Genomic DNA, 27036 nt, shown 5'->3' with positions numbered 1-27036 from the left:
TGCTCACCCTCCATGGGCTGTACCCACTGTCTAACCAGTCCCAATGAGATGAACCGGGTACCTCAGTTGGAAATGCAGAAATCGTCCACCTTCTGCGTTGGTCTTGCTGGGAGCTGCAGACTGGAGCTGTTCCTATTTGACTATCTTGCCAGCCCTCCCCCAGTAAATAGTTCTTTACCTCACTATTCCCCTCATCTTTTCTTGGGTCTAGGATCTACAAGGAAGCTACAAACATATCCCCTCTACTCTTGGCATTAACCATGAAAAAGGATTGAGGATGACTACATGGCCAAGGTCTGGAATTTCTTCTAGGGAATATCACTCTGCTTATTTTGGAGGAGGTTATATTTCTCCCATAATCTATTTTACACCCTCTCCTTTGTAGATACAATAGGGTATTTATTTTCATCGTATTAATGCATTCAGTTTACATATGCTTAAATTTAAACAACTCCAACTTTAATGGAGAATGATCATGGTGAGGTAGTGTTTTCCATAATTTATCTTTTGTTTTCAACAAAAATAGCAAACAAAAACAAAAACAAAAAAAACAAAAAAACCCTCATTTCCAAACATTTACTGAAATAACTCTTTGCACAGGGTTCTATTTGAACAAACCAATTCCTTTTGGACTTCAACAGGTGATAATGTTGTGAAGAAACAATTGCGTATGTCAGTGCATATCTCTGCAAAAGGCAATATGCTACAAGCTGCAGAGTATTCAAGGACGTTTGTTGCCTTGATGACCTTCGAATCTTGTAATGGAGAAGAGATAATACAAAAACAAAACACAAAGCAGAGGGAGGTAAATGACATAAGGAAGATATATGTAAGGAACTTTGGGAGTTCCAAGGAAGATGAACCTCAAATTCCAAGCCTCACTCACAGAAGCTTATTTAGAAAGTTTGCAATGTGGCCCAAAATCTGTAATGCATTTCAGAGCATCTGAGGCAGGTGGTCCTCAGACCACGCTTTGGGAAACACTGATCTAGTAGTCTTTTAACAAAGATAGCTTTTATGGGGCAGGGAAGAGTATCTTTTTATGACTCAGTTTCAGAACACTATCTTGAAGTAATTTTTAATATTATCCAGAACACAGCACTTATATACCATGACAGAAAAAGCTCTTGCCATACCTTGAAAATTACTTGTAGGTCCAAAATCTCTTATCTGAAAACTTTTTGGATAGATATGTGTCAGAATTGAAAATTTTTCTTAAAAAGGTCCTAAACAATTAATCTTTAATAAAAATGTTAAATTACATTCTTCTATCAGCATGAAAAATCTTCAGGATCCATAACCTCTCTCTAATCTTCCCAATACAACCCTACCCAAGCACTGCTTCCAAGACCATCCATGTTTTTCTGAAATGATGTAGAAATTTAAGTTTAGTTATCAAATTTTCTTTATATTATACTTCTATTTATATTGATATTAAGCACTCCAGGCCTGGGCAACAAAGCAAGACTCCATCTCGAAAGAAAGAAGACTGGGCATGGTGACTCATGCTTGTAATCTCAGCAATTTAGGAGGCCAAGGTGGGCAGAGTACCTAGGGTCAGGGGTTTGAGACCAGCCTGGCCAACATGGGGTGAAACCCTATCTCTACTAAAAATACAAAATTTGCCAGGCATGGTGGTGCACCCCTGTAATCCCAGCTACTTGGGAGACTGAGACAGGAGAATCGCTTAAGCGAACTTGGGGGGCGGAGGTTGCAGTGAGCTGAGATGGTGCCACCGTACAACAGGCTGGGCAACAAGAGTGAAGCTCCATCTCAAAAAAAAAACAAAAGAAAGAAGCCCCAATTTTTTGGATATAGTGATATATTTTTGCTCACTACTGCTTCTTTTCTTCCATGTGTTACCTCTCTTTATTCTTCCTGGAGCACATTCTTTCTTAATTTTTTATAAAATAATTATGGATGATAAATTTTATGGAAAATGTTTCTTCAGCAATCATCCATAAATAATGCTTTAGATTAAAGAAGAACTGTGGACCAAAATTCCCACAGAAATTTGAGGACACATTCCTTCTCCCTCTTGCATACTGTACTTTAAATGAGTTACAGATCAATTCGATTCTATCTCCTTTGTACTTTTTTATTCTCTCTGAGTAACATAGGATATTCATTTTGTACTTAAAATTTTACTAGGCATTTGTAGGTATTTTCACTATTTTTATAGGTATTTTTAATTATTTTTCTTGCTCACCATTTAGTAGACAAACCCTTCTAATCTGAATGTTCAAGGCTTTTCCCAAGGCAGGAAGATTTTTCTATTCTTTGATTCTTTCTTTCTTTCATTCTACTCCTAAAGCTGACACATTAGAGCACCAGGGATCTAACCTCTGCATCTCTTATCTTTTCTCTAACATCTTTCATTTTTTATCTTTTACACATTCTGCACAAATAAGGTAGACTGACATTCCACTTTACTAATTCTGTCTTCAGCAGTGTCCTTCCTGCTACTCAGCCCTTCATCGAGTATAATTTTGTGTTTCAGCAATTATGTCTTTAATTTACAAAATTCCTGAGTGCTTATTTTTCACAATAGCCTTCTTTTCCTTGATAACATATCTTGCCAGGTTCATCTAAAGTTACTGTCTATATTCTTCATCTATTCTCCGTAATGACTCTACTTCCATGAGGATTCGTTGTATTTGTTGAGTTTAGAGCCTCTTTCATGCAATCAGTTTTCCCATGAGTAACTCTTTCTCTTGACTACAACTATTTCTGAGTTTGGGAATATTCCAAGGCTCTTGTAGTATTCACTTTTTTTCTCATAGGAAGTTGAGAGTTGCTCAGCTCTCATGGGTTTTGTCATCAATCTTTTCCCTCTTGGATCTTCCAGAAATCCCTGAGGGTTTTTGAAGTATGGTGGGATATCTTCAGGCCTGCACAATACACAAGTATAGGTTTATGGTTGTATATGATTCTTGCTTCTATTTATATTGACGTCAAGCACTCCAGGCCTAGACAATAAAACAATAATAGAAAATTATTTTGTTTTCTATTTGGTTATTGCTTCTTGCATATATTTGGTCTGAAGTCCCACAAGGGGGAGAAGTGAGCATCTGGGAAGGACCCTTTGATTCTTGGCAGTAATGCCATCATTACAGCATACAAAATCCCTCCTTCCCAAAGCCCATAGATGTTGACTACCAGTGAGGGTCATGTGGATATCTACATAAGAATGACTATTGGGGGCGAAGTATCACACAGGGAAGAATGAGGTCCTTGGTGCACCTGCGACAGCTGACACTGTAACTCAAATTAATATTAGTTTTTAGGAAAAGAGATACTTTGGAGCCAGAAAATGCTCATCTCAAAACAGAGCTTCCATATATAAGTGTTTTAGGTCTGGCAAGCAGAGTAATTTTTAAAGAATTTTTCACCAGAGCTTTTTTTCCCCTTTATTGTATTTCTCAGGCAGGATGGTGGGCCAGTATTTTAATCTGTAAAAGCCATTTCATTCCTAAGGACTAGAGAACACTAATGTGTAAAATATTTGGAAGTTAAATTCTCATACACTAGAATGGTAGTTACAAATCTAGTTTCTCTTTATGCTGTTTTGAAGAAAAGTCAAGGAAAAGAAAATCACTGTGGAATTCAGCTTTGGATTCAAGTGGCTTGTCCCTAGGTCCTGGAATTTACCACCTGGCCCCTCCCCATCGTGGTCTCCCACCAGCATATGGTCTCCTGCCGGTTCTAACTTGTTCATTTCATAAGCTCAAATCTTAGATGTGAGTCCAGTCTGTGGGATCAGTTGTGGTGGGCTGGAGCTAGGGGTTGGCATGAGGGTGATCTTGTTTTAAATAATGAATATGTAAAGAGAATTGGAAACCCGTATATTAGTCAGGTTGATGTAGAGGAAAAAATTCAGTGTCATTTTTAAAAGTTCAAGAGCTGAAGAGCAAATTTAAAAGCTTGTGCCCAAACACTGTGCCTCCAGGATGCAGGTTTGCTTCAAACCCCAAAATGGAATGTGATCATCTCATGAAACAGGTGTTCGTCATACAGTCAAGACAGGCAGAATCTGAAACATGTCTTCTATTTTCTCTCTCTTGTTTTCTTTTGTCTACCCACCTTTCCCAAGAAAACATTGAGTGTCTGCTATGTTCTTTGACTGCCAACAGCAAGGTCGTCTGGATTATACCATCTGCTAAAATCTAGAGAAATAACTTTGCTTGGAAGCAAACTGCTGTCATGACTCATTCGCTTTATTTTGTGGGCATAGGCTAACCCACTGATGTTCTTGCATGTTCTGCTGACCCCTATGAGTGTCAGAAAACCAGAGTGGTGAGACAAATGGGTTTGGATTAGTCCTGTTTTAGAGGTGTTTGAGGGAGCTCCACCCATCCCAGCGGAAGATGTTCCAGGCCACAGCTTCTGAAAAAGGAATTGAAACTCAATCTGAGTTTAGCAACTCCAGCTGGGAGCGAAGAAAATAAGAAGTGAGGATGGTGAGAATAACAGACCATAATTTCTTTTAGATTTTAATTTCAACCAAAGCAGATAGATTCTGTTTCTCAGCTTTAATTTCTCTCTAGTGAATTAAATGGGAGAATGTTCATATTGTTTCAAGTTTGGGGCATTCTTTATTGCATTACTTAGGCTTGTAGAATAAACTCCAGTGAGCCAGTCTGAACATCATGATTGTGCACAGGAAATAGAATAGGAGTGAATTTTTTCCCTTAAATAATCTGCAAACTTTAACTTAACTTAATATACTGTTGTGACTCACTTCAGGGACTTCTGGGGGCAATAGTTAAACCGATTCTAGGAGGGTTCTAAAGGATAAGAGACGACATAATATAATGTCATCTAGTGGGTAGAAGCCAGGTATAATATTGGGGAAATTTCTCCAAGTCTGGTGGAACCAAGCTACTTTACAATACTGTAGGGCTCTGACCAACTGATCCTGTTTGCCTGGGACTTTTTCCTTTTTTTTTTTTTTTTGAGATGGAGTCTCACTCTGTCTCCAGGCTGGAGTGCAGTGACGCGGTCTTGGCTCACTGCAACCTCCGTCTTCTGGGTTCAAGAGATTCTCCTGCCTCAGCCTCCCAAGTAGCTGAGATTACAGGCATGCGCCACCACGCCCAGCTAATTTTTGTACTTTTTTAGTAGAGATGGGGTTTCACCATGTTGGCCAGGCTGGTCTTAAACTCCTGACCTCGTGATCCACCCACCTCGGCTTCTCAAAGTGCTGGGATTACAGGCATGAGCCACCACGCCCGGCCGCCTGGGACTTTCTTAATTTTAGTGTCCCAGGAACCCTCATCCTATCCCTGTATGAGTGGAGGATAGCCCACTGTCCATGGACTTTAATCTCTGTTTGCCATCCCTGGGGGATGAGAGGCAATAGGAAATGAAGATGAAAGTGGAGGGGACACTTTAGCTATCTCTGCCCACCTGTTCCCTCAGAAGGATAAAGGGAGGGGTTTTTTCATGGTCTTCTTCTTCAATTTTTTTTTTAATTTTTATTTTTTTTTAAGAGAGAGAGAGAGACAGGGTCTTGCTCTGTCACCCAGGCTGGAGTGCAGTGACACCATAAGAGCTCACTGCAGGCTCGACCTCCCAGGCTCAAGGGATCCTCCCACCTCAGCCTACTGAGTAGCTAGGACTATAGGCATGAGCCACCATGCCTAGCCAAGAATAGAGATTTTAGTCAACATGGTAAGACCCCCTGGGCTTTCATCAAGTGGTGTTTTGTTTTGTTTTTGAGATGGAGTCTTGCTCTGTCACCCAGGCTGGAGGCTGGAGTGCAGTGCTGCAATCTTGGCTCACTGCAACCTCCGCCTCCCAGGTTCAAACAATCCTCCCGATTCTCCTGCCTCAGCCTCCCAAGTAGCTGGGATTATAGGCATGCACCATCATGCCCAGCTAATTTTTCTATTTTTAGTAGACACAGGGTTTCACGATATTGGCAAGGCTGGTCTCGAACTCCTGACCTCAAGTCATCTGCCCGCTGTGGCCTTCCCAAAGTGCTGGGATTACAAGCATAAGCCACTGTGCCTGGCCATCATCAAGTGTTTTTTTACTTGTGGGTAGAAGTACTGCATTCTAAAAGTATGCACTCACAAAGGAACTATTCTCTTGCTTTCCTGCCTCAGAACAAAGTTGAATCTACTTCCCAGAGACCCGCCAACCATTCTGTTCTCCTCTAGTTTCCGGGGGGATTTTGGCTCCCAGGGGACATTTGTCAATGTCTAGAGATATTTTAGGTTATCACAACTGGGAGAGGTGGGTGTGCTACTGTCATTTAGTGGGTAGAAGCCAGGTATGCTGCTGAAAATCCTACACAGAACAGGTCAGTACTTCCCCACCTACCCCAACAAAGAATTATCTGCTCCAAAATGTCATTAGCGCCAATTGTGAAACACTGCTCTTCACTTTTTTCTATGCCATGAGATTATGTATGTAAGTGAACCGGGGTATGGGCCATACTTCCTTTGCAAATACACTTGAGTGTGTTGCTTACATGTGAGGAAGCAGGAAGTCTCACTTAGGTTTCCAGGTCTTAGCCATGTTTTTGAACAGGTTTTGGGAGAGCCTTGCATTGTCTACTCTGTCTGATGATTTAAGAAGGAATAATAGGTTTCCCTTTTGCTGGTTATTCTTCATATTTGGTTCCCTCTTGTTATGATATCCCAAATCTCATATTGAATTGTAGCTCCCATAATTCCCATGTGTCGTAGGAGGGACCCGGTGGGAGATAATTGAATCATGGTGGTGGTTTCCCCCATACTGTTCTCATGGTAGTAAGTCTCACGAGATCTGATGGTTTTATAAGAGGAAACCCCTTTTGCTTGGTTCTTATTCTCTCTTGCCTTCTGCCCTGTAAGACGTACCTTTTGCCTTCTGCCATGATTGAGAGGCCTCCCCAGCCACATAGAGCTGTGAGTCCATTAAACCTCTTTTTGTTTATAAATTACCCAGTCTCAGGTATGCCTTTATCAGTAGTGTGAAAACAGACTAATACACCTCCATTGGGAATTCTGTAGGGAAGAGTAATGAATATCAAGCTATGACATGGGTATTCCTTGTTCCTGGGCTATAGTACCATCATAGTATCATGACCACTTTGCCTCCAGCCATAGCTCCTCCTCTATCCTTGTAGCGTCAACCTTTCTGTCTATGCACAGTCTTTCCTACAAGTGGGAAAACATGCTCGTATTTCCTCCAACTGTTTAGCAAATAAAAAAATTAAAAACACAATAAAAAGCCCCTTTTCTTGATCTCACATCCTTGTTCTCTTCTTCATTTAATAGTGAAGCTTTTTAAAGTTAGTTGACAAATGCAAATTTAACACAGCCAATAAGTGTTCCATTAATATGTGGTGGTTGATGAGGCAAGCCCATGCTCAGACACAGACCAGATATGTGGCCACAAGCAAAGCATAGGTTATTGCTTTCATGCAGCCCACCCTTAGTAAATATTGCTGAGGATGAATAAAAAAATTAAGCAGTTGAATCACCTTTCAAAGCTCTTGCTAAAATCTGGACATGAAAACATTAAGAAAGTAAGGAAAATTCAAAAGTTCAGGATCTTCTGGGTTGGGAACAGATACTTCCGACTCTAGAAGCCAGATTCTCACCTTCCCTGGCTCCCTTACAACTAGGACACAAGCATGTGACCTACAGCTCAGCAATCAAGTGCTCGGAGTCAGACTTTGACTCAGTAACTAGCAACACAAAGAGTCAGGAAATCAGCGACTGTGCATAGTCAATTATCGGGATTGATTCTGGGAGAGCCCCGTCCACCTTCCAGAGGCAGTAGTGATGTTTTCTTTAGCCAGGTCAAAGGTCCAGAAGGGGTGATGAGACTACCACTGGCTAAGTTTCTTATCCAGTAGTGGAGGCAGTGTGGACTATGTGGGATCACTTTTGTGGACTTTGGATGTTTCTTGCTGCATAGCCTCTAGATCTGCTTCTTCAGCTTTCCTGGATATGAAGAAAACTTCCAAATATCATTTAATACGTTAGTTTCTGATTCAATTGCCCAAAATATGTTTCTATTGTTTGCCACTAAGAACTCTAATTGGTACCCAGCTGAGGCTCCTTAGCCAAGTGGCAACCAAATGTGGTATAAATATGACACTGTCAGGCCCTGTTGCAAAAAGGGCAGTCAAGCTAATTGTTGAATAGCAACACCATATTTGATTAATTCCATTTCATCCCTGATTTTTCCTTCTCTGTTCGCTTCTTCCCTATTGTGGTAGCTGTATCTGTTAGAATAAGAGTGGTATCAAAATTCTTTTTTGGATCTTAGGGTGAAATTTCTTCTTGTCCCTTAAGCTATACCTAAGCCTTGGGCACACAGTAATAGATGAATAAAAAGAAAAGAAAAAAAGGCAAAAGTATTAGGAAAATAAAGGAGAAATGATAAGAAATACGGATGTAAACTGCTCAGATTTCAATATTCTATGTCAGGAGTCTACAAGCATTTACTGTAAAGGATTAGTAAAGGGTTGCTATAAACATTTTTGGCTTTGTGGGCCATAAGTTTTTGTCACAATGATTCAACTTTACCATTGTAACATACAAACAGCCATAGATAACACATAAACAGATAGGTACTGTTGTAAATAAAACTTTATTTATGAAAGCAAGTGGTAAGCTAGATTTGGCCCCCTGATCGTTGTTTGTTGACCCTTGCTCAATGACATGGTAGGTGCTAGGTTTTTTTTTCTGTTTATATTTAGGGTGAATACTCTTATATTCATTCATTCATTCATTCATTCATTCATTCATTCATTCTGGAATCCCTTCTTGAACACCTATTTTGTCCCACTGTCCAAGATTTCTATAACTGAAGGAGCTCACACTCTGGGATGGATCAGGTGGCAGTAGTGCCATGTTGGTGCCCTGTCCATGTTCCCTCAAGCTTAACTCTTCAGTGCATGCAGACACAACTTCCTACTGCCAGCATCTTCATTTCTTTGTCTGGGAAATTTCTCTGGCCATGATTGTATACAGTTGTATTCCTCAAAATATTCCAGTGTACTTCTCTTGAAGGTGGATGGGCTCTGTGACTACTTTGAGCAATGGCATATACAACAATGAGTCCATGTACTATTTGGCCCCAGGCTGGAAAGGGTTAGCAGCCCATATTTCCCATTTTGGGGAACATTTGCTCTTAGAGTCTAGCCACCATATTGTAAAAAGCCCAAGCAGTCGCATGGAAAGACCCATGTGGAAAGGACTGAGTATCAACTTGCTAGCTTTGAGAATAAACCGTTTGGGAAGTAGATCCTCAAGCCCTAGTCAAACCATACCAATTAAAGCTGTGTATGAATAACAAGGGTAAATTATCCCCACTGAGCCCAACCCAACCTGCAGATTCATGAGCAACATGTGTGCATAAAATGTAGTTGCTTTAAGCCTGTAAATTTTGAAAGGGTTTTAATGCAGTAAAACCCAGGACACTCCCCCTAGCCTCAAAGTAGTTATTATTATCACCCTTTAACAGATGAAGGATAGGAAGTTTAGAGAAAACAAGCACACCTTGTTCCAAGTTCTTCACAACTAGTAAATTACAGATTAGTATTTCAAACTTGTGTCTTTCCGACCCCAAAGCTCAGACTCTTTACCTTGTTGGCCTGTCTAAGCCAGAAACTAAACTGAAAAGAAATGAAATAAGATCAAATGAAAGAAAAGGAGGTAATATGAGTCAAGTCAAGGTGATAGGTGCTTGCCAAGCCAAGGCTGTCTGGTGCCACTTTTTTGGGAAATGTTCCAGAACGTTGCTATCCCCATACTTCAGTCCTGCCTGTGTTAACTCTATGCCCTCATTTTTAAACTGCTGTTCTAACACTTATCACATACTTTATTGTCCATCTCCACACTTGGGTGAAGCTCTTCTAGATATCTTATATCTATCACTATGCCTGGCCTTGTTGCAGATATTCAATAAATATTTTGGGGATGCATGAATGAATTCTGGAATAGATTGTGGGTGCACAAAGAACCTTATCAATTAGACTAGAGACACAACTATTAGACTTGTGCTGTCTATAACCTGGAGAACAATGCAAAGATGTTTAAAGAGTTCATAAGCTCTCCCACTCCATTCGTCCCCACCCACATCTGCCTCCCCAAGGTAATCCATGTTAATAACCTGGTTGCATCTCTCCACACCTTTCTTCACAGTCATACAAATTTATACAAACACACTGTATGATTTGGGGGGTTGTTTATTGTTATTCAAATGTTAGGTTACTTTCTATTTCTCTGAAACTTGTAAGCTGGATAAAAAGCACAGGTTCTAGAGTCAAACTGATTGGGCTTAAATTCTGGTTCCTTGTTTACTAGCTCTGGTATCTTTGGCAAATTATTTAACCATCTTTGTACTCAGGTTTCTTATCTATAAAGTAAAATGGGGGAAATAATTGTTCTCATCTTATAAAACTGTAAAATGCACAACACTGCTGTCAATAGATAAAGATCTAACTCTTTTAAAATAGCTGCATAATATTCCACAGAATAGAAGTACCAACATTCGTTTGACCATTCTTAATCATGGCCATTGGTTATTTGGTTATTTCCAGTCTTGTTACTGTTATAAACTTTGCTTCAGTAAACATTATTGGACTTAAATCTTAGTGCTTTTATTTCCATAGAATAGATTACTCAAAGTAGGATTGCTGTGTCAATTTAATTGAATAGATTTATACTTGGTACAGGGAGAGGTATATCTCAGGGAGAGTGATACAGTTTGGCTGTGTCCCCACCCAAATCTCAACTTGAATTGTAGCTCCCATAATTCCCACTTGTGGGAGGTACCCAGTGGGAGATAATTGAATCATGGGGGCAGTTTCCCCGATACTGTACTCATGGTAGTGAACAAGTCTCACGAGATCTAGTGGTTTTATAAGGGATTTCTGCTTTCACTTGGCTCTCATTCTCTTTTGTCTGCTGCCATGAAAGATGTGCTATTGCCTTCTGCCATGATTGTGAGGCCTCCCCAGGCACGTGGAACTATGAGTCCATTAAACCTCTTTTTCTTTATAAATTACCCAGTATCAGGTATGTCTTTATCAGCAGCATGAGAACAGACTGTTCGAGGAGTGTTCGAGGAGTGTGGTCAGAGACTGGGCAGTCATTGTCCACAGAAATCACATGAATTGCTATGAGTCATATATCCATCTGACTTTTGGTTTGAAGTTCATGTAAGTTCCTTTGGTCTAGGATTCATGAGAACTTTGTCTTTTTTTTGGGTAGATTTATTTTAATCACCGTGCGGTTGAGAGTATTGAAGAAATGCTCAAAAACAAAATCACATTGGAGCCACCAGTTTCTCTAGCTTAGTAAAGTGGCTGTAAAAAATTTAAAACTCAGAATGAAATCATAAGCCAATCCCCTACAAATTGGGTATATCACATTATTTTAGATCTCTTGTTTTATGTGACTCAGTTTGTAACTGATCTTCCACTTGGGAACCTATTGGTAATTCAAACAACTCTCAATAAAAACGTGTGCTGCCTAATACAAGACCTGTGTCCAGTGATTCTTCAGCAGAATAGGCTCTCTTTTTTTCTAAATCGGGTTCTTCTCCTTCGGTATTTTTCATTTCCCCTTTCCTTTGTACTTAGATGTCTGACCCTTGGTAGGTTCACGGTACCAACACTGAGACTTAGAAATAGATTATTTTCAAATTGCCATTTCTTTACCACACAAGAAGCTTTTCTGATTTCTCGGGCATTAAGCACTTCCAAATGTCCTGAGACAGAATATGCAATATTCCTTGACATGTTCCTGCTTATCACTGATCTTCTCTCCTAAATATTTTTTGGAAATATTTATTGCTCCCCTTCTGTGGGACAAAATTGATCTGGCTTCTTTCTGCTACTTTCTAATGGAAATGAATAACAATACACCTCCCAAAATAAATAGACCTCAGTCACCCAGGAACACAAAAAAAGCACTCAACCATACAAAGGTATTTGAATCTGTACTCCGTAGCAATTTTTTGCCAGTGTACAAATAAAACAAAGAGGCCAAGCCCAGACTCCTTCTGACTTACTCCTGGCTGCCTTTTGTCAAACTGAAACTGAGGACATGCGACCACACATACAAGAAGTATGAGGGAAAATGAAGGATTCTAACACACTGGTTTACTTTACTATTTTCTATGAGAGACTTCTCTCACAGAAATATTCTTTAGTAGAGAGGCCATTTGGCATTATGGAAAGTGACTGGACACTGGCATCCAGAAGAAATACTCTTTAGTATTCTAATACTAAATACTCTTTAGTATTCTAACAAACTGGTTTACTTTAGTATTTTCTGTGAGAGACTTCAAGAACAACCATATGGCTTTCAGAAGCTTGTCAGAGCCCTAAAATGGAGAACTGGTATTATTTGCAGGCATGTGCCACCACACCCAGCTAATTTTTGTATTTTTTGTAGAGGCAGGGTTTCACCATATTGGCCAGGCAGGATTACAAGCGTGAGCCACCATGCCTGGCTGACTTTCTTTTCTTTCTTTCTTTTTTTTTTTTTTTTTGTCTAAACCTCTTCTTTCCTTGACCTCCTTTCTATTCTTACTCTGACTTCAGGCTCTCCCCACATTCTCTTTACTTTTTTTTTTTAACCTGCTTATTCTCACTTCTGGTTTCTGGTCTTCAAGGCAGAAGGGAGGGAAGTTGGGAGGCTGCTCAGGCCTCTTCCCACAGCCTGATGCGTGCCTACTGAGCAGAGCTCTTGAAAAGTTCCTTAGATTAGGTCTCTTTCCAGGATGTCTTTGTCTCAGCCCAATTGTCCAAACTGTAAATGGACTTAGCAGCCCTTTTGAAATACAGACAAATGGGCCACTGAAAACTTCTCTAATTTCTTGTGAAAAGACAAACTCTTACTTATGCCAATTTGTTTCTTCTTCTCTTTTCTAATTTCCCTGCTTTTTAAGGCCACTTTGTACAGATGTAAAGAGGATGTGGCATTCTATAAGCAGGAAGAATAAAATGTCCATAATGAAAGTCCACACTGGCTTTCCAAAAGGGTTACATAAAAGCAAAACAAAACAGAAAGTTAAAATAAAAGGAAGGACAAAGTTATTTTGTTAGGTAAAGACTAACAAAAAACAAAATGTGTTACAATATTTAGTTAAACATATAAAAATTAAAAAGCAAATAATTAAACTAAGAAGAGTTTATTGAGAAAAGGTAGGATCCTCCAAGAAGATAAAAGTTACAAACCTTCATGCCCCAAGTGACATAGAGCCAAAATACATAAAGGAAATACTGTTAGGAATGCTTCGAGAAAATGAAAAAGGGAGGACAAATGTGCAATTGTAGCAAACTGTAACATATCTGTCAGAATTGATATGCTGGGTGCAGTGGCTCAGACCTGTAATCACAGCACTTTGGGAGGCCGAGGTAGGCAGATCACCTGAGGTCAGGAGTTCAAGACCAGCCTGGTCAACATGGTGAAACCCCGTTTCTACTAAGAATACAAAAATTAGCCTGGCATGGTGGCGCATGCCTGTAGTCCCAGCTACTCTACTCAGTAGGCTGAGGCAAGAGAATCGCTTGAACCAGGAGGCAGAGGTTGCAGTGAGCCAAGGTTGTGCAACTGCACTCCAGCCTGGGTGACAGAGTGAGACGCAATCTAAAAAAAAAAAAAAAAAAAAGAAAAGAAAATGGATGTATCAAGTACTCAAAATTTAAATAAGAATATAAGACATTGCAAATTAAAATATCCAATTAGTAAGAATGATTTAACAGCTATATTCTTAACTATGTTCTCAATGAACAGAAAATTATGTTTTTGTTTTTTTTGCCTTTCGGCCAGAACCACCATTTTCCAGTAATTCGCCAAAATGTCGAATTTCATGCGCGTCTGTGTGAAGAGACCACCAAACAGGCTTTGTGTGAGCAATAAAGCTTTTTAACCAGCTGGGTGCAGGTGGGCTGAGTCCGAAAAGAGAGTCAGAGAAGGGAGATAGGGGTGGGGCCATTTTATAAGATTTGAGTAGGTAAAGGAAAATTACAGTCAAAGGGGGGTTGTTCTCTGGCGGGCAGGAGTGGGGGTCACAAGGTGCTCAGTCGGGGAGCTTTTGAGCCAGGATGAGCCAGGATGAGCCAGGAGAAGGAATTTCACAAGATAATATCATCAGTTAAGGCAGGAACAGGCCATTTTCATTTCTTTTCTGGTGGAATGTCATCTGTTAAGGCAGGAACCAGCCATCTGGATGTGTATGTGCAGGTCACAAGGGATATGATGGCTTAGCTTGGACTCGGAGGCCTGACATTCCTATCTTCTTATATTAATAAGAAAAATAAAACAAAATAGTGGTAAAGTATTGGGATGGTGAAAATTTTGGGGGATGGTATGGAGAGATAATGGGCGATGTTTCTCAGGGCTGCTTCGAGCGGGATTAGGGGCGGTGTGCGAACCTAGAGTGGGAGAGATTAAGCTGAAGGAAGATTTTGTGGTAAGGCGTGATATTGTGGGACTGTTAGAAGAAACATTTGTCATTTAGAATTATTGGTGATGGCCTGGATACGGTTTTGTATGAATTGAAAAACTAAACGGAATAAGAGAAGGAGGAAAACAGGTATTAAAGGTCTAAGAATTGGGAGGACCCAGGACATCTAATTAGAGAGTGCCTAAGGAGATTCAGCATAGTCCTGCCAGCAAAGATTATTTATTTACTTCAAGAGTTAAGAGTGGCAGTTTTGGGATAGCACCAGGAGATATCAGCTGTGATGGCTTGGAAAAACAGTGTAAACCAACGGTGTAAACAAGAGCAGGGTATGTATGAGTAGTTGAGAATGGTGAATAGGAGTATGACTAGACAGAAGATAGTAGGGATGACAAGTTTTTTGGGGCACAGTCCAAGTTGGTCTGGTGTCTGGAATGAGACTGGGGCCTAATAAAAAGGAGCATCTATACAGGAGCTCAAATGGGCTTTACCTTGTAGCATTCCGAGGACAGGCCTGAATTCTGAGAAGGGAAAGTGGTAAAAGTATTGTCCAGTCCTTTTTAAGTTGGTGGCTGAGCTTGGTGAGGTGTGTTTTTAAAAGACCATTAGTCTGTTCTACCTTTCCTGAAGACTGAGAACTGTAAGGGATATAAAGGTTTCACTGAATACTAAGAGCCTGAAAAAATGCTTGGCTGATTTGACTAATAAAGGCCGGTCTGCTATTGGACTGTATAGAGGTGGGAAGGCCAAACCGAGGAACTATGTCTGACAGAAGGGAAGAAATGACCGTGGTGGCCTTCTTACACCCTGTGGGAAAGGCTTCTACCTATCCAGTGAAAGTGTCTACCTAGACCAAGAGGTATTTTAGTTTCCTAACTCGGGGCATGTTGAGTAAAACTAATTTGCCAGTCCTGGGCAGGGACAAATCCCTGAGCTTGATGTGTAGGGAAGGGAGGGGGCCTGAATAATCCCTGAGAAGTAATAGAATAGCAAATTTGCCAGTCCTATGTCAGGGCAAATCCCTGAGCTTGATGTGTAGGGAAAGGAAGGGGGGGGGGGGCCTGAATAATCCCTGAGGAGTAGTAGAATAGCAGATGGAACACTGAGAAGTTATTTCCTTGAGGATAGATTTCCACGATGGAAAGGAAATGAGAGGTTCTAAGAGGCGGGCTAGTGACTTGTACTGTAGTATAACCTGCCTTTGCTGGTGTGTGGCGAATAGGCCTGGTGGAACTGCCATCAATAAACCAAGTGTGATCAGGGTGAGAAAAAGGGAAGAAGGAAATATGGGGAAATGGGGTGAACATCAGGTGGATCAGAGAGATGCAGTCATGAGGGTCAGGTGTGGTATCAGGAATAAGGTGGGAGGCCAGATTGAAGTCCAGGCCAGGAACAACGGTAATTGTGGGAGACTCAACAAAGAGTGAGTACAGCTGAAGGAGCCGGGGAGCAGAAAGTATATGCTTCAGGTGTTAGGAAGAAAATAGATTTTGGAAATTATGAGAGCCGTAGAGAGTGAGTTGAGCATGGTTTGTGATTTTTAGGGCCTCTAAAAGTATTAGGGTGGCAGCAGCCACTGCATGGAAACATGATGGCCAGCCTAAAACAGTAAGGTCAAGTTGTTTGAACAAAAAGGCTACAGGATGCAATCCCAGTCCTTGTGTAAGAATTCCGACTGCACAGCCCTGCACTTCAGCTGTGTGTAATGAAAAGGGTTGGGATGAGTCAGGGAGAGCTAGCGTGGGGGCAGTCTCTAAAGCTGTCTTCAAGGAATGGAAAGAGGAGTGGGGAAAGGATTTAGGATCTATGGGGTCAGCTAGGTTTCCTTTTGTGAGTTTATATAATGGTTTTGTTAGGATGGCAAAACCAGGTATCCAAAGGCAAAAGTATCCAACCATGCCCAGGAAGGAAAGGAGTTGTTGTTTTGTAGAAGGGATAGGGGTTTGGGAGATTAGCTGGACACGATCAGCAGGGAGAGCACATGTGTTTTTATGAGAATTATGCCGAGATAGGTAACAGATGAGGAAGAAATTTGGGCGTGATTGAAGTAATGAGGGCTATCTGTGAAGCCTTGTGGCAGTACAGCCCAGGTAATTTGCTGAGCCTGATGGGTGTCAGGGTCAGTCCAAGTGAAAGGGAAGAGAGGCTGGGATGAAGGGTGCGAAGGAATAGTAAAGAAAGCATGTTTGAGATCCAGAACAGAATAATGGGTTGTGGAGGGAGGTATTGAAGATAGGAGAGTATATGGGTTTGGCACCATGGAGTGGATAGGCAAAACAATTTGGTTGATAGGGTGCAGATCTTGAACTAATCTGTAAGACTTGTCCGGTTTTTGGACAGGTAGAATGGGGGAATTGTAAGGAGAGTTTATACGTTTTAGAAGGCCATGCTGTAACAGGCAAGTGATAACGGCTTTAATCCTTTTAAAGCATGCTGTGGGATGGGATATTGGCATTGAGTGGGGTAAGGGTGATTAGGTTTTAATGAGATGGTAAGGGGTGCATGATCGGTCACCAAGGAGGGAGTAGAGGTATCCTATACTTGTGGGTTAAGTTGGGGGGATACAAGAGGAGGATGCAAAGGTGGCTTTGGATTGGGAAGAAGGGTGGCAATGAGATGTAGCTGTAGTCCAGGAGTAATCAGGGAAGCAGATAATTTAGTTAAAGTGTCTCAGCCTAATAAGGGAACTGGGCAGGTGGGGATAACTAAAAAGGAGTGCTTAAAAGAGTATTGTCTAAGTTGGCACCAGATTTGGGGAGTTTTAAGAGGTTTAGAAGCCTGGCCATCAATACACATAACAGTTATGGAGGCAAAGGAAACAGGCCCTTGAAAAGAAGGTAATGTGGAGTGGGTAGCCTCCATATTGATTAAGAAGGGGACGGACTTACCCTCCAGTGTGAGAGTTACCTAAACCTTGGCATCCGTGATGGTCTACGGGGCTTCTGAGGCGATTGGGCAGCGTCAGTCTTCAGCCACTAAGCCGAGAAGATCTGGGAAGGAGTCAGTCAGAGAGCCTTGGGCCAGAGTTCCAGGGGCTCTGGGAGTGGCTGCCAGGTGAGTTGAACAATCCAATTTCCAGTGGGGTCCCACACAGATGGGACACGGCTTAGAAGTAATCCCGGGCTGTGGGCATTCCTTGGCCTGGTGGCCAGACTTCTGGCACTTGTAGCAAGCTCCTGGGGGAGGTGGTTCTGGAGGATGCCTGGCCACGGCAATTTAGGCGTTTGGAAGTTCTTGTGTGCTGGAGATGTGGCTGGGGTTTGTCTCACAGTGGAGGCAAAGATTTGCAACTCAGAAATATGTTGCTATTTGGCTGCCTCTACTCCATTATTGTACACCTTGAAGATGAGGTTAATTAAGTCCTGTTGTGGGGTTTGAGGGCTGGAATTTAATTTTTGGAGTTTTATTTAATGTCGGGAGCAGATTGGGTAATGTATATTGAGAATAAGATGACCTTTTGACCTTTTAGGGTCTAGGGCTATAAAGCATCTCAAAGTTGCTGCCAAACGAGCCATGAACTGGGCTGGATTTTTATATTTGATGAAAAAGAGCCTAAACGCTATCTGATTTGGGATAAAGAAAAAGGAGCATTAACCTTGACTATGCCTTTAGATGCAGCCACCTTTTTAAGAGTAAATTGCTGGGCAGGTGGGGGAGGGCTAGTCATGGAACAAAACAGTAAGCAGGACTGGGTGTGAGGAAGGGAGGTGGTAAAAGGATTATAGGGTGGAGGAGTGGAGGCTGAGGAAGAATTGGGACCTAGCTCGGCCTGGTGAGGAGGGGAGAGGTCAAATGGGTCTGTAGAAAAGAAAGATTAGAAAGACTCAGCGACACTTGGGGTTGGGACTGAGGGGACAGGTGAGAGGGAAAGAAGGAGGATTTGGGAGGAATTGCATTGGGAACAGAGACTAGGGAGGGAATGAAGTGTGAAAAATGCCTGGACGTAAGGCACCTCAGACCATTTGCCCATTTTTTGACAAAAATTATTTAGGTCTTGTGGGATGGAGAAATTGAAAGTGCCATTTTCTGGCCATTTAGAGCCATTGTCAAGTTTGTATTGGGGCCAAGCAGTGTTGCAGAAGAAAATAAGATGCTTAGATTTTAGGTCAAGTGAGAGTTGAAGAGGTTTTAAGTTCTTAAGAACACAGGCTAAGGGAGAAGAAGGAGGAATGGAAGGTGGAAGCTTGCCCATAGTGAAGGAGGCAAGCCCAGAGACCCAGAGAAAAGAGAGTAGAGACACGGAGAAGGGGTGGGGGGTTCTTGCCCTCCAGAAAAGCAGAGAAGCAGTCGGGGCATGGAAATAAGGGGTTGGGGCACAGAGATAAGAGTTTGGGGCATGGAAATAAGGGATCAAGGAGCAGAGATAAGGGGTCGGGGCATGGAAATAAGGGATCGGGGCACAGAGACAAGGGGTCGGGGTGCGGAAAAAGGGATCAGGGCACAGAGATAAGGGATTGGGGCACAGAGATAAGGGATCAAGGTGCAGAAATAAGGGATTGGGGTGCAGAGATAAGAGGTTGGGGTGTGGAAATAAGGGATCAGGGCGCACAGATAAGAGGTCGGGGTTCCTGCCCCTCCCCCAGAAAGGTGGGACTTGCCGCTAAGGGTGAAGGAGAAGGGTTTGAGGGGTTCTTGCCCCTCCCCCAGAAAAGCGGAGAAGGGATAGAGACACGGAGAGAAGGGGTTGGGGTTCTTGCCCCTCCCCCAGAAAAGTGGGACTTGCCCCTAAGGGTGAAGGACCAAGGCAGGTGTCCCTATGTGGTCTGACACCTCTGAAACCTGGGTGAATAATCAGAGAGGTGTCCCTGCAATGATTAAACACCAAGGGAAGGCTGCCTTCCCAGTCCATGACCGGAGCTGGAGTTTTGGGTCCATGGATAAAACATGTCTCCTTTGTCTCTACCAGAAGATGAAAGTAATTGAAATTAAGAGAAGGGAGAGATAGAAGTGTGGTGCCAAGATTGAAAGGAGAAAGAGGTTGAGGGATAGTGAGGGAGGCTGGAGAAGAGAGTAAAAAGAGGCTGCTTACCAGATTTGAAATTGGTGAGATGTTTCTTTGGCTGGTTGGTCTGAGGACCTGAGGTTGTAGGTAGATCTTTCTCATGGAGCAAAGAGCAGGAGGACAGGGGATTGATCTCCCAAGGGAGGTCCCCCGATCCAAGTCACGGCACCAAATTTCATGTGTGTCTGTGTGAAGAGACTACCAAACAGGCTTTGTGTGAGCAATAAAGCTTTTTAATCACCTGGGTGCAGGTGGGCTGAGTCTGAAAAGAGAGTCAGAGAAGGGAGATAGGGGTGGGGTCGTTTTATAAAATTTGGGTAGGTAAAGGAAAATTACAGTCAAAGGGGGGTTGTTCTCTGGTGGGCAGGAGTGGGGGTCACAAGGTGCTCAGTCAGGGAGCTTTTGAGCCAGGATGAGCCAGGAGAAGGAATTTCACAAGATAATGTCATCAGTTAAGGCAGGAACAGGGCATTTTCATTTCTTTTGTGGTGGAATGTCATCTGTTAAGGCAGGAATTGGCCATCTGGATGTGTATGCGCAGGTCACAGGGGATATGATGGCTTACCTTGGGCTCAGAGGCCTGACAACGAACACAAAGGGAAAGAGGAGAGGCACCCAATATATGTTCTCTAGGCCTTTTAGAAAATGTGGAGTTGTTTCTTTGGCCACGTATATGTGAATCTACAAGAAAGGTGATATTGTAGACATCAAGGGAATGGGTACTGTTCAAAAAGGAATGCCCCACAAGTGTCACCATGGCTAAACTGGGAGAGTCTACAGTGTTCCCCAGCATGCTGTTGGCATTGTTGTAAACAAACAAGCTAAGGGCAAGATTCTTGCCGAGAGAATTAATGTGCACATTAAGCACATTAAGCACTCTAAGAGCAGAGAGAGCTCCCTGAAACACGTGAAGGAAAATGATCAGAAAAAGAAAGAAGCCAAAGAGAAGGTACCTGGGTTCAACTGAAGCGCCAGCCTGCTCCACCCAGAGAAGCACACTTTGTGAGAACCAATGGGAAGGAGCTATGAACTGCTGGAAGCTATTCCCTATGAATTCATGGCATAATAGGTGTTAAAAAAGAAAAAAAAGACCTCTGGGCTGTTTTTTGAATAGCCTTGAAAAATATGTAACTCTGGACCAAACATTGGGCTATTTAAAAAACTCAATAAATTCTGGGGAAACATACTAAGTTACATTCTTTGACAATAATCAAATATAACTTAAAAATCAATATTAAAAGGTATTTATATGTCTATGTTTAAGTCAGACATACAACTGGAATTTAAAAACAGTTTTCTAAGCAAATCGTGGGTTGCAGATTTTAAAAAGCTCAATTACCAGTTAATTGTAAATAAATGATTATCAGAAGCCCATGTGCTATCAATAGGATATGGCCAAAGATACAGAGAGAAACACATTTATTACTAAATAGTAATGATTAAAAAATAAAAGCAAAACAAGACAAAGAAAGGAAGTAATCAATAAAGATATGAGAAGAAATCAATAAAATGAAAAGGAAATTAATAGTTCTTTTTTTTCCTTTTAATTGTAATTTTATAGCTCCCCACCACATCTGCCCCCCACCCACCCTTCCCTTCAATGATGACGTTTGCAGGTTTCAGGGGGACCAGGGAACAAAGATGGAGCCTGGCAGCCCCACTATGCTGCCAGCCAGGGAGAGCAAGTCACAGTTACAAATTATCACAACAGTTAGCGCCTGTACTTGGGGGATCTGCAAATTGAGGAGGCCCCAGCTCCTCATTGTACAGGGGTCTATTTGGCAGTGACCTTGCTCTGGAGACGATGATATTCCCTCAGCCTGAGGGAATTGATGTTGATGAACCTGATGGCATCAATTGGCTCATAATCACCCTGCACTTTCATGCTCACCAGCTCCTTGCTGTAGAGAGACAGTGGGTACTCCCGGCTGAGGATGTACACCTGGCCCTTGAGGATGGACACCTGCACTTTCCCTTCTACTCGCTCCTGGAACTTGGCGATGCAGTGGTGGACAAATTCACACTCTGGGCTGTGCCACAAACCGGTATACACCAGCTCAGCAAATTCCAAGCCCAGGCCTTGTTTGATTTTGCACACTTCCAGGTCCATGGTGAAAGCCTCGATGTCTAAATGAGCGTGGTAAATGATGGTGCCTGCTGGGGTCTCCCAGATACCTTGGGACTTCATTCCAATGAAGCAGTTCTCCACTATGTCAGTATGGCCATGCCCTGCTTGTCCGTGACTTCATTTAGGTACATGAAGAGGAGGTACCAAGGTGCCAAGGAGGTCTGGTGGGTGGTGCCATCCTTGACATTGGTCACCTTCACAGGGACCCCTTTTTTGAACTCGAGAATGTCAGGGGTGTTGAGGGCTTTGGCCAGGTCCTGGGTCTTCGTGTAGAGACCTGGAGGCACTTAGTTCTTGGGGTACTCCAGGATTCCAGCCTCACAGCTGATGTGCATGAGGTTCTGTTCCATGCTCCATGGCTTCTTGGAAGTGACCAGGATGGGAATTCCGTGTTGCTTTTGTATATTCTTCCATCAGGTCATTGAAGGCCTTGAACCAGTTGTGAATCTTGGGCATCCTCCAAGGAGCAATGACCTTTATCTGGGGGGGCCAGTGAGTAGCAGTTGAGTTCAAATCAGAACTGATCGGTCCCCTTTTCCGTGGCACCGTGGGACACATACTTGGCCCCCTCCTGCTGGGCAATTTCCATTTGTTTGCAGGCAATGCAGGGCCTGGCAAGAGAGGTGCCCAGGAGGCAGTGGTCCTCATACAGTGCCCTGGACTGGATGGCCGGCCAGATGAACTCCTCCACAAACTCCCTGCTGGCATCCTCAATGAACACCTTTTTGGCTCCAAGCTTCAGTGCCTTCTTCCTGGCTTCCTCGAAGTCTTCCTTCTGGCCAATGTTGGCTAGATAGGCACTTATGTCATAGCCTTGTTCCTTCAGCCACACGAGGATGCAGGAGGTGTCCAGGCCCCACTGTAGGCCAGAACCATGGAGCCTTTGCTGGACATAGCGTCTGGGATTGGAGGCACCAGTTGCCAGCATCTGGAATCTGTCTTCATGGTGCAGTGAACCACTCAGGCTTGGGCAGCGGTGGCAGGTGACAGAGCATTGGAAATTAATAGTTCTTAAAAGCAAACTAAATGCTTATTCTTTGAGTATAATAAAACTAAATAGACAAACTTTGCTAAGATTCATCAAGAAAAAAAGGAAGAAGGGACCCACACATAAACTCATTAGGAAGGGAAATAGAATATAAATACAATCAAGAACATTTAAACATTAAAAAGAATAATATGTTAAGCTTTATGAAAATAAATATTAAAATTTAGAGGAAACAGATGATTATCTAGAAAAATATTAGTCACCAAGCAAAACAAAAGAAAGGTCACAGATAAAACTTCAAGATAGGCCGGGTGCAGTGGCTCATGCCCGTAATCCCAGCACTTGCGGTGACCAAGGTGAGTGGATCACCTGAGGTCAGGAGTTCGAGACCAGCTTGGCCAACATGGTGAAACCACGTCTCTACTAAATACAAAAAGTTAGCCAGGCGTGGTGGCACATGCCTGTAGTCCCAGCTACTCTGGAGGCTGAGGCAGGAGAATCACTTGAACCGGGGACAGGGAGGTTGCAGTGAGCCGAGGTCACGCCACTGTACTCCAGCCTGGGCAACAAGAGCAAAACTCTGTCTCAAAAAAAAAAAAAAAAAGAAAACCAAAACAAAACAAAAACCTTCATGATAATCAAAACTTCATCCTCTTTCTAATAAAAGGCCCCAGACATAAATGGTTTTATAGCTGAGTGCAAACAAACATTCAGGAACCAGGTAACCTCTGTGTTTGTAAGCTCTCTCAGAACATTATTAAAAATACGAAGTTCCCCCAAATTATCCTGCAAGGCTGGCATAACCCTGCTACCAAAGCTCACAAAGACAATAGAATTAAAATAAACAAACAGAAATTACAGAATAGTATGACTTATGAACAGAGAGGCAAGAATTCTTAATAACTTTCTAGCAACTAAAGTATAGCAGAATATTTTTTAAAATGCTTCTAATTAAATAAGTAGATTTTCCACCATGAATTTAAGACTGGAAATCTAACAGTATAATTCTTACATTTTTGACCAGTAGAAGTGAAATTTATGATTATCTCACTAGATACCTAGTAAACATTTGATAAAATTCAGTGCGATTCTTTTTTGTTTTATAAACTCTAAACAACCTGGAGGAAAAGAAAACTTGAGCCTGCATTATCTGAAAGCAGATGCTGAAACAGCATTCAATGTGCAAGATATTTATTAGGATTCACTCCCTGTGGAAGGGAGAAGGCAGCAGGATTTGGTAGAGAGAGAGAGCCCATCAGTGGTGTCCTGCACTGAACCTGTAAAATCTGGCTTTTATACCCCTGCCTCGATCAATAATTGGAGGCCCAGCACTGCAGGAAGGGTGTACTCTTGGCAGAGGCAGCTCCTTGTAGTTGAGGAAAACCCCGAAGGAATTGTAGCAGCAAGTCATTCCTTGGAAGGGGATGGGCAGTGCATCTCCTACCCATCACAATTTGATTAAAAAAAAAAAAAAAGCAACTTAGAATCGCCTCTAGTAAAGGTAGACGTATTGATCGCTAACACCACTACTATTCATCATAGAAAATCATAGACAATGAAATAAAGCAGAAAAGAAAACTGGTACAAGGTATACACATTGGAAAATGGAGACAAAATTATTATTTGCAGGCAATATGACTGTACAGAAAACCAACCCCCCAAAAATTGAACTTTTATTTGTTCCACAAGATATGCAGAATACAAAATCAACAGACAAAACATTTCTAAGTAGCTTTTCTAAATATCCACACCCCCAATTATCACCTGGAAAAAATAATTATTAGGTGGATTAAATGAAGTTTTTCAAAAAAGCTTTAAAAACATTTTGTTAATATGGTAAATGAACTAATATGGACCCCTCTCCCTCAACCACAAGCACATTGAACTGCTGGATAAAATATGGGTTAAAAAAAAGGTCAATACTTAACAGCTCAAAACAAAGAGGAAATTCTCCAGAGAGCTCAGATGGAATACAGTTTCTAGAGGCTACAAGCACCCACCAGCCTAGAGGAGCTACAATATGATGTGAATGGCCACCATAGCACAACTCCCATGGGGATCAGATTTCCTTAGATTTGGGCAGAAAACAGCCTCGTTGAGAAGGATAAATTCTAGATAAAACCAGGATTCTGGAAGGGCTGCCACTTCTGGAAAAGGAGAACAGAAAAAAACTATGTCCCTGGTTCTGGGTGACCAAAAGAGCGCTTGACCCTATGAGCCTCCAGGTAGAAACTAAACATGTCTACTGTATGAAATCAAAGCCCCACATTTGGACCTTGCATAGGGTGGCATAAAAATGTATATTACACATTTAGTATGACATTCCTCACGTTGAAATGTTAGTATAAAAACAGGTTTTAGGCCAGGCATGGTGGATCACACCAGTAATCCCAGCACTTTGAGAGGCTGAAGCAGGTGGATCACCTGAGGTCAGGAGTTTGAGACCAGCCTGGCCAACATGGTCTCAAACTCCTGACCTCAGGTGATCCACCTGCTTCAGCCTCTACTAAATCCCACCTCTACTAAAAATACAAAATTAGCCAGACATAGAGGCACACGCCTGTAGTCACAGCTACTTGGGAAGCTGAGGTAGGAGAATCACTTAAACCCGGTAGGCGGGGGTTGCAGTGAGCCAAGATCATGCCATTGCACTCCAGCCTGGGCAACAAGAACAAAACTCCATCTCAGAAAAACAAATAAATAAAACAGGTTTTGGATTAGGGAAACCTCAGCTGAAGTAAACATTTAAACAAACATAATAAAAACACAGACCACTTTTATGGCTCTGTGTTTATAAAATTCCCACCAGGGAAAACAATTGCTATGCTCATTATAAGAAAATTACATGCCTCATGGGGAAGTGATCAACTCTGAGACAGTCAAAAGATAATGTAGGAGGATTATGACCCTATGAATATGACCCTAAGTAATAAAATAATCTGAACAATTCTTTAAAAGAAGTATTTGTTAATATTTATATAGTTAGATTTTTCTAAAGGAATAAATACTATAATAAATACTATTGATTGTTTACCAAACAGCTAGTTCTCCCAATTTCTGGCTTATCACAGATGTTATTATAATTTTGTTTAGATTTTAAAGCAGCTAGAGCTTCAGGGGAGCCTGGGTTCCTGCCCAGTCAGAGGAGACAGATCGTGATTGGTGTAAATCAGTTATGGTAATTCCATCTCCTTATAATTTAAGAACAGTGTGCGGCACAATTGTAGTCAACAAGACATGAGGAAAAATCTGTGAAGTTTATGGAAAAGTCTTCTTGGTTCATATACAGGGACATTTGAAGTGATATCCTCTTTCCGCCACTAGACAATTTATGTGAGGATGAGGTGCTTGGAGCTGCTGCTGCAGCTATCTTGTGAACCATGAGGTGAAAGGCCCAAGGCACAGCCAAACATTAAGGATGGAGAACAGAAAGATGGAAAGACCCTGAGTCCTTGATGATATAATTGATCCACTGAATTTAACTACTCTGGAGCAGCCCTATCTTTGAAGTTTTTATTGTGTGGAGTAAACTTCTTATAGTTTAAATAATTTGCACTTGGTATTTTATTATTACAGCCCAGATCAAACCAACTGATAAATTATACCAGGAAAAAGAGGATAATGGGGGCAGGGTGGGGGGGGGGGAAAGAACTGGCAATGTTTGAAAAGAACCAAATAATACTTATAGAAATGAAAAATGTGAAGTGTTGAAGTTATAAGCTTGTTGGGCAGCTTAAACATCTGATTACTCACAACTGAAGTGACAACTAGGTAAACGGAGGACAGATCTGAGAATTCACACAAAATGCAGCCTAAAATAAAAGAAATATGAAAGACAGTCATAAACTGACAGATTGAAGGAAAAGGTCTAATTCAAATCTAAGTTCTCCAAAGGAAGAAAATAAAGAGAATAATGAGGCAATATTTGCTTATTTAATAGTGGGAAATTTTCAATAATTAATTAAATACATCCATTTCCAGATGAGAGAGAAATAATGAATCCTAAGCAGGATAAAAATACTTCCTCAATGGTTACATCATAGTAAAAGAGAAAAGAGGGAAACCTTAAAAGTAACCAGAGAATAAAGTAGGATTATCTATGATGAAAAATATAATGGCCCCTCCACCAAAAAGTATCTTCCTGACTCCACATACCACTGGCCTTCTTTTGAAAATCTCATTAGAATGCTGATTTTGTTCAGATGTTGAATGAAGGTTTCTTGATCTCAGGAAAGGTACACTTCATGTGGGAGAGGGGCTCTTGCCAATGAAACATGAGAAATTTCCAGCCATCATGAGATCATTGGTACCTAACTATACTCTCATGGTTAAAAACAAAACAAAACAAAATTTATTGTGATTGTTTTTAGACATTTTCAATAGGTATTCCAAAACTGTGATCCCTGAAAGAAGGGAATAAATACAGTGAGACCCATAAACACCCCGGATTTTCTGCACAGACACACATTCTGCATATTGGTGTGAGGATAGGTGGCC

At 41.7% G+C, this 27036-nt stretch overlaps 1 pseudogene; it reads right to left on the bottom strand.

Moving 5' to 3' along the window:
• Positions 1-21140: 21140 nt before the first annotated feature.
• LOC129044245 (argininosuccinate synthase-like) lies at positions 21141-22445 on the bottom strand (annotated as a pseudogene).
• Between the last annotated feature and the right edge of the window lie 4591 nt (positions 22446-27036).

This window comes from Pongo pygmaeus, chromosome 13 (assembly GCF_028885625.2).
Source record: "Pongo pygmaeus isolate AG05252 chromosome 13, NHGRI_mPonPyg2-v2.0_pri, whole genome shotgun sequence".
Lineage (NCBI taxonomy): Eukaryota > Metazoa > Chordata > Mammalia > Primates > Hominidae > Pongo > Pongo pygmaeus.
This window is presented reverse-complemented; position numbering and strand designations above follow the sequence as displayed.